Source organism: Aegilops tauschii, chromosome 5 (assembly GCF_002575655.3).
Source record: "Aegilops tauschii subsp. strangulata cultivar AL8/78 chromosome 5, Aet v6.0, whole genome shotgun sequence".
Taxonomy (NCBI): domain Eukaryota; kingdom Viridiplantae; phylum Streptophyta; class Magnoliopsida; order Poales; family Poaceae; genus Aegilops; species Aegilops tauschii.
In genome coordinates this window covers 168,997,981-169,009,288 of record NC_053039.3, presented here as the reverse complement: position 1 = coordinate 169,009,288, position 11,308 = coordinate 168,997,981, and the positions used below count along the sequence as shown (strand labels likewise).

The 11,308-nt window shown below is 47.3% G+C and overlaps 1 long non-coding RNA gene across 1 annotated transcript; it reads left to right on the top strand.

Annotated features, from left to right (window-relative positions):
* Positions 1-378: 378 nt before the first annotated feature.
* LOC109752880 (uncharacterized) lies at positions 379-6,190 on the top strand. The gene is made up of 3 exons (XR_002230366.4): positions 379-513; positions 742-954; positions 4,551-6,190. It is a non-coding gene; the product is annotated as an uncharacterized lncRNA (long non-coding RNA).
* The last annotated feature ends 5,118 nt before the right edge of the window (positions 6,191-11,308 follow it).

Sequence of the window (11,308 nt, the reverse complement as noted above, 5' to 3'; positions counted from 1 at the left end):
TATACACGCGGGATTTTTGTTCCGAATTTTTAACTTTTTGAAATGTGTATTTCGACAATGGGTGTATATGCACGTAGGAGCAAAAGGGAATAGAGATGATTCTAATGAAGATTTGAATATACATAGTCTTTCTTTTTATGAACACTAGCAAGGATCACGAAGGCCCACATGCTTCATTAATTACCGAAAATGATAAAATTCTGGCGTTGGACTTTTAGGTTTCTAGGGCTAACACATCAATTGCCGTCAGATCATTTGCGCGAATCTTGAAGCACATCTGGTTGCTAGGTCACGTTTCCAGTTCGTTCGTCGTAGGGACGCGCCCGCGCGGGCGCGCGTTCACGACAAGTCAACCGCCACCTTATTCACTCCCCTCTTGGCACTATCATTTCGGTTCCATTTTTCGCGGTCATCCTCACAAAGAGGGAGAGACGAGCTGCTCGTTGATGGGTTTTCTCCGTCGCCGCACCAAGCCTCCCGATGGACATATCGAGCAGCCGCCGCAGCTCGTCGGTGAGGCCTCGCTACACTCGTCTTCTTCCTTTCTCCTCCTCCTTCCTCATCTCCACACCCGGCGGCAGCGAGATTTCGGAGGAGAAATTGTTGACGGCGAACGACATGGAGAGAAGCAGCTCGAGGACGGCGCTCGATTCTTGTCGCCGTCGTGGTGGCGCTATGCCTCCTATGTTTTCTTATCCTTTCTCCACCTACTCTCTCACCTTCTCTCTATCTCGCACACAGGCCACCATGGAGCTTTGATCTGGTGCTTCCCGCCACCGTCCGTCGCCGGGAACGCCGCGCCCGACCAGCTATCCTCTAGATCAGCACCCCGTTCTAGCGGCAGACGTCGGTCGCCGTCTTCCCCAACCGCTGCGCCGCTCACTGCCGCACCCAGTGTGCGAGCTTCAGCGGCAACGACTCCTCGTGTGGTCCGCGCATCACCGATTCGGCCTGGTGAGATGTTGCTTGTACCACATATTCTTTCAGAGTGACTGAGCCACCCGATTTTTCTGGTTATGTACATGTACTGGATTTTGTCTAATTGAGGTTCTATTTGACACAATGGCAACCTAAATTGTGTTCACATGGCAAATTTGCCAAGATTTTGGGGAAAAACAAAACAAATCATGCTAAATTTGCCATGTGTCCATGTAACGCCCGGATAATTAAACTACAGTAATCCCCTTTTAATGTTGCCAGGTCATCGCTTTTACTGTTGATAGAAATCACGTTGATTCAAAACCGGTTTAAATTCAAATTTAAAATAAAGTCAAAAATAAAATGTGCAAACTGTGACAAATAAATCATGGATATTTCTGATAAATAAACCACATTTTTCTAAAATGTTTAAATGCTCAAAAATAAATTAAACAATGGCAAAAACAATTAATTAAATGCCTTTTATAAATTACAAGATTACAAACTATTTTGTTTAATGCCAAAGTTTTTATTGATGTAGCATATTTAGTAACATAAATTTATGTGTTTTTTTATATTTTATAAAACTCAAATTTATAGAAAATAAAATAGAAAACTATTAAACAAAAACTAATTATAAGAAAAACAAAAGACAAAAGCACAAAAAGGAAAAAAAAAACTCTGGGCCACTTGGCCCAGTTAGCCGAGCAACCCGGCTGGCTAGGTCGGCCAGCCGCACCCCCCGCTCGTCCCCTCCGCTACAGGGACGGAGGGTTGCCGTGGCGGCCATCCACGATTCCACGTCGCCATGGCCGCGGTGGAGGCCATCGGCGGCCCCCTCCCGCCTATTTAGTCGACCCCGGCGGCCCCCTCTCCCTCCTGGAACCCTAACCCCTATCCCCTCGCTCCCCCTCTCCCTCTGCCACTCGCGCCCGACGCCCCTCGCCGTCATCGTCGCGGCCATCGTCGTCTCCGGCGAGCGGGAGCACGCCCAGGAGGTTCGCCACGGCAGGCTTCGTTCGATCAGGGGACCAACTCAAGCCGGGACGCCCCCTCCGCAACGCTTGCATCGTCTTCCTCCGTTTCGGCCGTCGCATCTCGCGTCACCATTGCCGCTCCTCTGAGCCGTCCCACGCCTCCCCGACTTCACCATCGCGCTCGCGGTGAGCTCCTCCCTCGGATCCCCTTTTCTCCCCCTTCGATTTGGACGCCGTAGGCCGCCGTCACCGTCGTGCCCGTGTTGGAAATATGAGCAAATTACTACGAGATTTAATCTGAATAAACAGAAGATAAATCATGACTGCAATAACAGAGATTAAACAAATCATGCGAACTAGCATAGTAGATGAACGGATCACATCTAGGTCACATACTAGAAACATGAATTCTACCACGATCTCGAACAGGAAGGATAGAATCACATATGGTGCAGCGGGAGCAGCACCGCCGGCGTTGACGTTGTCGCCCATGTCGTCGAGGATGAGGTTGCCTAGGTCGGGGAAGAAGTCGTCGTTGACGAAGTCGTCGCTGCCAGCAGTCGCGCAAGTGCGCTCCCCAAAAACCTGATCGCCCCTCTCCCGTACAGGATCACGAGAGGCGGGGTTCCGGAGGCCTGCTGTCCTTTCTCCCGGTGCACGCCGAAAGGAGGGATGGAGAAGACTTGCTTGGCGGCGCAATGATCTGGAACGGTGGTGCGAAACCATACGAAGCGGCGGCGGCTAGGGTAGACGTCTGCCTGACTATATAGTGCGAGCCGGGTAGGTCGTGGGTGTAAACCCCACGTCCGAGTCGTCACGATCCAAAAGAATCGGAAACGGTTCAGTAATTAACGCGTTCGTTAATTATTAATTAATGACTCATTAATTTTTCCTGAGCAGCAAAAATATAGACAACGTGCATAGCTCTGTCCTCGGCTCGGCTCAATCCCGCAATCTGCGTCGCGTCGCGTCGTGACGAGGCGTGGCGAGCGAGGAGGAACGCGCCTGTAGGTCTCCTATTCTCATGCTTATACAAGTGGTAGAAGAGCTCACCTTATAAAGAGGTGCAGGTCTCTCTCAACTTTCATGATGGGACTAAATTCTAGTCTCACTCACTCCATTCACATGTGTACATGAATGAGCCAAGAGAATTTTAGAATTTTAGTTAGGCCTCGGGTCAAACGGCTACTAGCAAAATTCCAAACAGCCCGAACCCCCGCATGCGTGCCGCTACTGCGTGCCTGCCTGCCGTGCCCTTGCGCCTGTGTACGCCGTGACTGCCGTCTCATGCCTCCTGCAGCCCGCGCCCTCGCTCGAACCTGGCCGCGTTCCCCTGCGAGCGCCCCGCGCGCCCGCTCCTGCTGCGTGCTGCCTTGCCGTGCCTGCTGCTATTGCTGTTGCCGCTAGCGGCTGCTCCTTGGTTGCTGCTATTTCTGCTACTAGATGCCGCTGCTGTTGACTACTGTCGCTGCTGCCTCTGTGTAGTACTGCGCCGCTTCAGCTGCCGCTGCTAGCGCCGCGTCCTGCTGCTGCTAGCTCCTGCCCGTAGCCACTTGCTAATGCGCTTAGTGCTGCCTGCTGCTGCTATTGGCCATGGCCGTGGCCATGGCTGAGTGTGTGCTGTGTGGTGTGTGTGGCGTGTGTGTTGTGTGTGTGGGTGGCCGGCCCAAGATTTAGTTAGAGCTAATTTTATTACTAATTAGGCTAATCAATACTACTCTCTCCGTTTCAAAATAGATAGCTCAACTTTATTCTAACTTTATATAAAGGAGCAATGCTACACCCACGAAGACTTACGTTGAGTTTTACGTAAATTGACAGTTGTCTACTTGTGATTGGAGGTAGGGGAGAAGGGGCCCACACCCCTAGAAATCAGGGGGGAGAGAGAATGTGTTGAAGGAAAGTTACGTAACCCTTAGTAAATCGCTACGTAGGTGTAGTATTATTCTATATAAAGTTGAGTCATCTATTTTGAAAAGGGGGAGTACTATTTAAGTCAGTTGCCACGCTAAGACATGTGGGGCCCCAGCCCCCTTTTCCTTTAAAAATATGAGAGATACATAAATAAATAATATAATATAATATAATATAATTAATCAACTTAATTAATCTTGTTTAATTAAACTAATTACTTTCTTAGTCAAATAAACTAACTAGTTAACCAATCAGTGTATGACAGGGGCCCACCCCTGTTGACCAGTCAAAAGTTCCCGTTGGCCCACCTGTCAGCCATCGGGTACAGTTTTGAGTACCATGTGCCGGGTGCCCCTAGCAATTTAGTCACTATTTTGAATTAAATTAAATTACAGAATATTAATAAAACTTTGAAAAATCATAAAAATTAATCCGTAACTCGGATGAAAAAGTTTTATACATGAAAGTTGCTCAGAAAAATATGACGAATCCGAATACGCTCTCCATTCATCTGTCACGTGCGCCTAGCATAGCGGACATGCAACTGCCCCCCTCTGTTTCATCTGTCTGAATATACCAAACTTCGGGAAAACTTTCCCGGATGTTATCCCCCTTCACCGGTATTGTGTAACACCGCGTTAGAACACCCCTAGCACTATGTATTGCCATGTCATGCTTTGTGTTACATTTGATTGCTCTGTTATTTATTGTGTTCCCCCTCCATTACTTCTTTTCCGGTAGACCCTGAGACCGCTGCTGATGCGCCGGTGATCGACTATGTCACCGACGACTCTTCTTCCGTTTTCAGCAGAGCTTCCAGGCAAGCAAAACCCCCTTGATCACTCCGGTATCGCCCATTCCATTCTCTCTCATGCTTGCATTAGATTTTGCTACTACAATTGATTGCTCCTATTCTGATGCACATCCTACTTTTGTAATCTACTCATTGTACCTTACCTGCTTATCCTAAACTGTTTAGTATAGGTAGGTTAGTGATCCAACAGTGACCCCTCTTCTTGTCCCAGTTGCCCCGTCTTGATGACCGATGAATCGATCAACGTGATCGACGACCAGAGCCCGACACATCACATCGCCCCCTTAGTTGCTCGGCTCTGTAGAGCTACTATCGAGTGCCGAGGGTGATACCTCATAACGCACTCCTGATGATGACTCTGTAGTGTAACTAACCGGTCGTGGTTTATTGAGGGTGATTCCTCCTTCACCACTCCTTATGACGACTCTCTCGCGCAACACCTCAAGTGTGAACCTCGAGGGTGATTCCTCATATCTTCACCTTAGTAGTTACATCGAGAGGAATCCATCGAGGGTGATTCCTCGGGTTTTCCCCCTTGATGTTTTGGACACACGGTTACATTGACGTTACTTCAGACCTTTGTTAAAGTCGGGCGGGCCCAGTGAGCACCCGCGAGAGATAACTATGACAGTCAGGCGGGCCCGGAGAGCACCCGCGAGATGTTACAGTGGCGGCTGGCTGTTTAGCGGTATCACCCAGGAGGGGGTGGTAGCTCCGGACTTGTCCCGACCGCTATCACTTCTTTTAATTGTTAATGCACTAACAGGTTTGGGTATTCATTCTGAGTTGGCCACTAGCCTATACGCACTAACCAGCACGCGGGAACAGTTATGGGCACTTGGCATCGCAGTATCAGCCAAAACTCTGTCAGACGTCCAGTTCAACATTGTGGCCGGGCCGGATCGCGCCATCCAGGCAGAGGTGGTGCTATTATCCCCTTGCGCACAACGGCCCGGGGTGCAACGGGCGATGGGCCCCAGACCCCAGAGCGCTTAGGATGTAGACCGTCGGGGACCTCTCTGCTGAGCCTAGGTAGGGCTACAACGTGTTGATCTTCTGAGGTCGGGCATTGACCCAGGAAGTGTGTCCGGCCAGAGTAATCAAGCGTGTTGGGAAATGTGGTGCACCCCTGCAGGGAAGTAATCTATTCGAATAGCCATGTCCACGGTGGCGGACGTTCAGACTTGTATCCTGGTCTATTACAACTAGAAATGGATACTTGAGATATGAGATGGATATGTTGGCTCCGGGATTGCTTTCTCGCAGGGAGTCGAAGAAGGATCTCTGGGGTTAATATTACAACATGCTTGTTAATTATAAACTGCTATTTTGTACTCTTCTGAATGCTGCAAGACACTTGAAGATGTTTGAAAATGCTAGTCTTCGATATGCTAGGTTTTCCCCCCTTCTATTCTGGCAAAGTATAGTCCACAGATACAACCCTTCCAATTGATATCAATGCATACTTAGTATAGACTGATGCTTGCGAGTACTTTGGATGAGTACTCACGGTTGCTTTGTGTTGGAAATATGCCCTAGAGGCAATAATAAAATGGTTATTATTGTATTTCCTTGTTCATGATAATTGTCTATTGTTCATGCTATAATTGTATTAACTGGAAACCGTAATACATGTGTGAATACATAGACCACAACATGTCCCTAGTAAGCCTCTAGTTGACTAGCTCGTTGATCAATAGATGGTTATGGTTTCCTGACCATGGACATTGGATGTCATTGATAACGGGATCACATCATTAGGAGAATGATGTGATGGACAAGACCCAATCCTAAGCATAGCCCAAGATCGTGTAGTTCGTTTGCTAAGAGCTTTTCTAATGTCAAGTATCGTTTCCTTAGACCATGAGATTGTGCAACTCCCGGATACCGTAGGAATGCTTTGGGTGTACCAAACGTCACAACGTAACTGGGTGGCTATAAAGGTGCATTACAGGTATCTCCGAAAGTGTCTGTTGGGTTGGCACGAATCGAGACTGGGATTTGTCACTCCGTATGACGGAGAGGTATCTCTGGGCCCACTCGGTAATGCATCATCATAATGAGCTCAATGTGACTAAGTAGTTAGTCACGGGATCATGCATTACGGAACGAGTAAAGTGACTTGCCGGTAACGAGATTGAACGAGGTATTGGGATACCGACGATCGAATCTCGGGCAAGTAACATACCGACTGACAAAGGGAATTGTATACGGGATTGATTGAATCCCCGACATCGTGGTTCATCCGATGAGATCATCGTGGAACATGTGGGAGCCAATATGGGTATCCAGATGTCGCTATTGGTTATTGGCCGGAGAGATGTCTCGGTCATGTCTGCATGGTTCCCGAACCCGTAGGGTCTACACACTTAAGGTTCGGTGACGCTAGAGTTGTTATGGGAAATAGTATGTGGTTACCGAAGGTTGTTCGGAGTCCCGGATAGGATCCCGGACGTCACGAGGAGTTCCGGAATGGTCCGGAGGTAAAGATTTATATATGGGAAGTCATCATACGGTCACCGGAAGTATTCGGGGGTCTGCCGGTATTGTACCGGGGCCACCGAAGGGGTTCCGGGGGTCCACCGGGAGGGTCCACCTGCCCCGGAGGGCCTTATGGGCTGTAGGTGGAAGGGAACCAGCCCCTAAGTGGGCTGGGCACCAACCTCCCCCTAGGGCCCATGCGCCTAGGGTTGGGGGAAACCCTGGAGGGGGCGCCCCCCTTGACTTGGGGGGCAAGCCACCCTCCCTGGCCGCCGCCCCTCCCACCAGATGGGATCTAAGGGGCCGGCCCCCCTCTCCCTTGCCCCTATATATAGTGGAGGGGTGGGAGGGCAGCCGCACCCCTGGCCTGGCGCAGCCCTCTCCTCCTCCAACTCCTCCTCCTCCTTCGTAGTGCTTAGCGAAGCTCTGCCGGAGAACCACGAGCTCCATTGCCACCACGCCGTCGTGCTGCTGGAGTTCTCCCTCAACTTCTCCTCTCCCCTTGCTGGATCAAGAAGGAGGAGACGTCCCCGGGCTGTACGTGTGTTGAACGCGGAGGCGCCGTCCATTCGGCGCTAGATCGGATCTTCCGCGATTTGAATCGCTGCGAGTACGACTCCATCAACCGCGTTCTTGTAACGGTTCCGCTTAGCGATCTTCAAGGGTATGAAGATGCACTCCCTCTCTCTCGTTGCTAGCATCTCCTAGATTGATCTTGGTGACACGTAGGAAAATTTTGAATTATTGCTACGTTCCCCAACAGTGGCATCATGAGCTAGGTCTATGCGTAGATTCTATGCACGAGTAGAACACAAAGTAGTTGTGGGCGATGATTTGTTCAATTTGCTTACCATTACTAGTCTTATCTTGATTCGGCGGCATTGTGGGATGAAGCGGCCCGGACCGACCTTACACGTACTCTTACGTGAGACAGGTTCCACCGACTGACATGCACTTGATGCATAAGGTGGCTAGCGGGTGTCTGTCTCTCCCACTTTAGTTGGATCAGATTCGATGAAGAGGGTCCTTATGAAGGGTAAATAGCAATTGGCATATCACCGTTGTGGCTTTTGCGTAGGTAAGAAACGTTCTTGCTAGAAACCCATTGCAGCCACGTAAAACATGCAACAACAATTAGAGGACGTCTAACTTGTTTTTGCAGGGTATGCTATGTGATGTGATATGGCCAAAAGGATGTGATGTATGAGATTGATCATGTTCTTGTAATAGGAATCACGACTTGCATGTCGATGAGTATGACAACCGGCAGGAGCCATAGGAGTTGTCTTAATTTATTGTATGACCTGCGTGTCAATGAAAACGCCATGTAATTACTTTACTTTATTGCTAACCGTTAGCCATAGTACTAGAAGTAATAGTTGGCGAGACAACTTCATGAAGACACGATGATGGAGATCATGGTGTCATGCCGGTGACGAAGGTGATCATGCCGCGCCACGAAGATGGAGATCAAAGGCGCAAGATGATATTGGCCATATCATGTCACTTTATGATTTGCATGTGATGTTTGTCATGTTTACATCTTATTTGCTTAGAACGACGGTAGCATAAATAAGATGATCCCTCACTAAAATTTCAAGAGACGTGTTCCCCCTAACAGTGCACTGTTGCGAAGGTTCGTTGTTTCGAAGCACCACGTGATGATCGGGTGTGATAGATTCTAACATTCGCATACAACGGGTGTAAGCCATATTACACATGCGAAACACTTAGGTTGACTTGACGAGCCTAGCATGTACAGACATGGCCTCGGAACACAAGAGACCGAAAGGTCGAACATGAGTCGTATAGTAGATACGATCAACATGGAGATGTTCACCGATGATGACTAGTCCGTCTCACGTGATGATCGGACACGGCCTAGTTGACTCGGATCATGTATCACTTAGATGACTAGAGGGATGTCTATCTGAGTGGGAGTTCATTAAATAATTTGATTAGATGAACTTAATTATCATGAACATAGTCAAAAGGTCTTTGCAAATTATGTCGTAGCTTACGCTTTAGTTCTACTAAGATATGTTCCTAGAGAAAATTTAGTTGAAAGTTGATAGTAGCAATTATGCGGACTGGGTCCGTAAACTGAGGATTGTCCTCATTGCTGCGCAGAAAGCTTATGTCCTTAATGCACCGCTCGGTGTGCTGAACCTCGAGCGTCGTTTGTGGATGTTGCGAACATCTGACATACACGTTTTGATGACTACGTGATAGTTCAGTGCGTAATGTTGAACGGTTTAGAATTGAGGCACCGATGACATTTTGAAACGTCGCGGAACATATGAGATGTTCCAAGAGCTGAAATTGGGATTTTAGGCTCGTGCCCACGTCAAGAGGTATGAGACCTCTGACAAGTTTCTTAAGCCTGCAAACTAAGGGAGAAAAGCTCAACCGTTGAGCATGTGCTCAAATTGTCTGAGTACTACAATCGCTTGAATCGAGTGGGAGTTAATCTTCCAGATGAGATAGTGATGGTTGTCCAAAGTCACTGCCACCAAGCTACTAGAGCTTCGTGATGAACTATAACAAATCAGGGATAGATATGATGATCCTTGAGCTATTCGCGATGTTTGACACCACGAAAGTAGAAATCAAGTAGGAGCATCAATTGTTGATGGTTAGTAAAACCACTAGTTTCAAGAAGGGCAAGGGAAAGAAGGGATACTTCATGAAACGGCAAATCAGTTGCTGCTCTAGTGAAGAAACCCAAGGTTGAACCCAAACCCGAGACTAAATGCTTCTGTAATGAGGGGAACGGTCACTGAAGCAGAACTACCCTAGATACTTGGTAGATGAGAAGGTAGGCAAGGTCGGCAGAAGTATATTGGATATACATTATATTAATGTGTACTTTACTAGTACTCCTAGTAGCACCAGGGTATTAGATACCGGTTCGGTTGCTAAGTGTTGGTAACTCGAAATAAAAGGCTACGGAATAAACGGAGACTAGCTAAAGGTGAGATGACGATATGTGTTGGAAGTGTTTCCAAGGTTGATGTGATCAAGCATCGCATGCTCCCTCTACCATCGAGATTGGTGTTAAACCTAAATAATTGTTATTTGGTGTTTGCATTGAGCATAGACATGATTGGATTATGTTTATCGCAATACGGTTATTCATTTAAGGAGAATAATGGTTACTCTGTCTATTTGAATAATACCTTCAATGGTCTTGCACCTAAAATGAATGGTTTATTGAATCTCGATCGTAGTGATACACATGTTCATGCCAAAAGATATAAGATAGTAATGATAGTACCACATACTTGTGGCACTGCCACTTGAGTCCTATTGGTATAAAACGCATGAAGAAGCTCCATGTTGATGGATCTTTGGACTCACTCGTTTTTGAAAAGATTGAGACATGCGAACCATGTCTATTAGTATGAAGAAAGTCCATACAGATGGATCGTTTGGACTCACTTGATTTTGAATCACTTGAGACATGCAAATCATACCACATGGACAAGATGACTGAAATGCCTCGTTTTCAGTAAGATGGAACAAGAAAGCAACTTGTTGGAAGTAATACATTTTGATGTGCGCAGTCCAATGAGTGCTGAGGCATGCAGTGGATATCGTTATGTTCTTACTTCACAGATGATTTGAGTAGATGCTGAGTGTATTTACTTGATGAAACACAAGTCTGAATTATTGAAAGGTTCAAGTAATTTCAGAGTGAAGTTGAAGATCGTCGTGACAAGAGGATAAAATGTCCGTGATATGTTCACAGAGATGAATATCTGAGTTACGAGTTTGGCACACAATTAAGAAATTGTGGAAATTGTTTCACAACTAATACCGCCTGGAACACTATAGTGTGATGGTGTGTCCGAACATCATAACTGCACCCTATTGGATATAGTGCATACCATGATGTCTCTTATTGAATTACACTATCGTTTATGGGTTAGGCATTAGAGACAACCGCATTCACTTTAAATAGGGCACCACGCAATTCCGTTGAGACGACACCGTATGAACTATGGTTTAGAGAAACCTAAGCTGTCGTTTCTTAAAAGTTTGGGGCTGCGACGCTTATGTGGAAAAGTTTCAGGCTGATAAGCTCGAACCCAAAGCGGATAAATGCATCTTCATAGAATACCCAAAACAGTTGGGTATACCTCCTATTTCAGATCCGGAAGCAAAGTGATTGTTTCTAGAAACAGGTCCTTTCTCGAGGAAA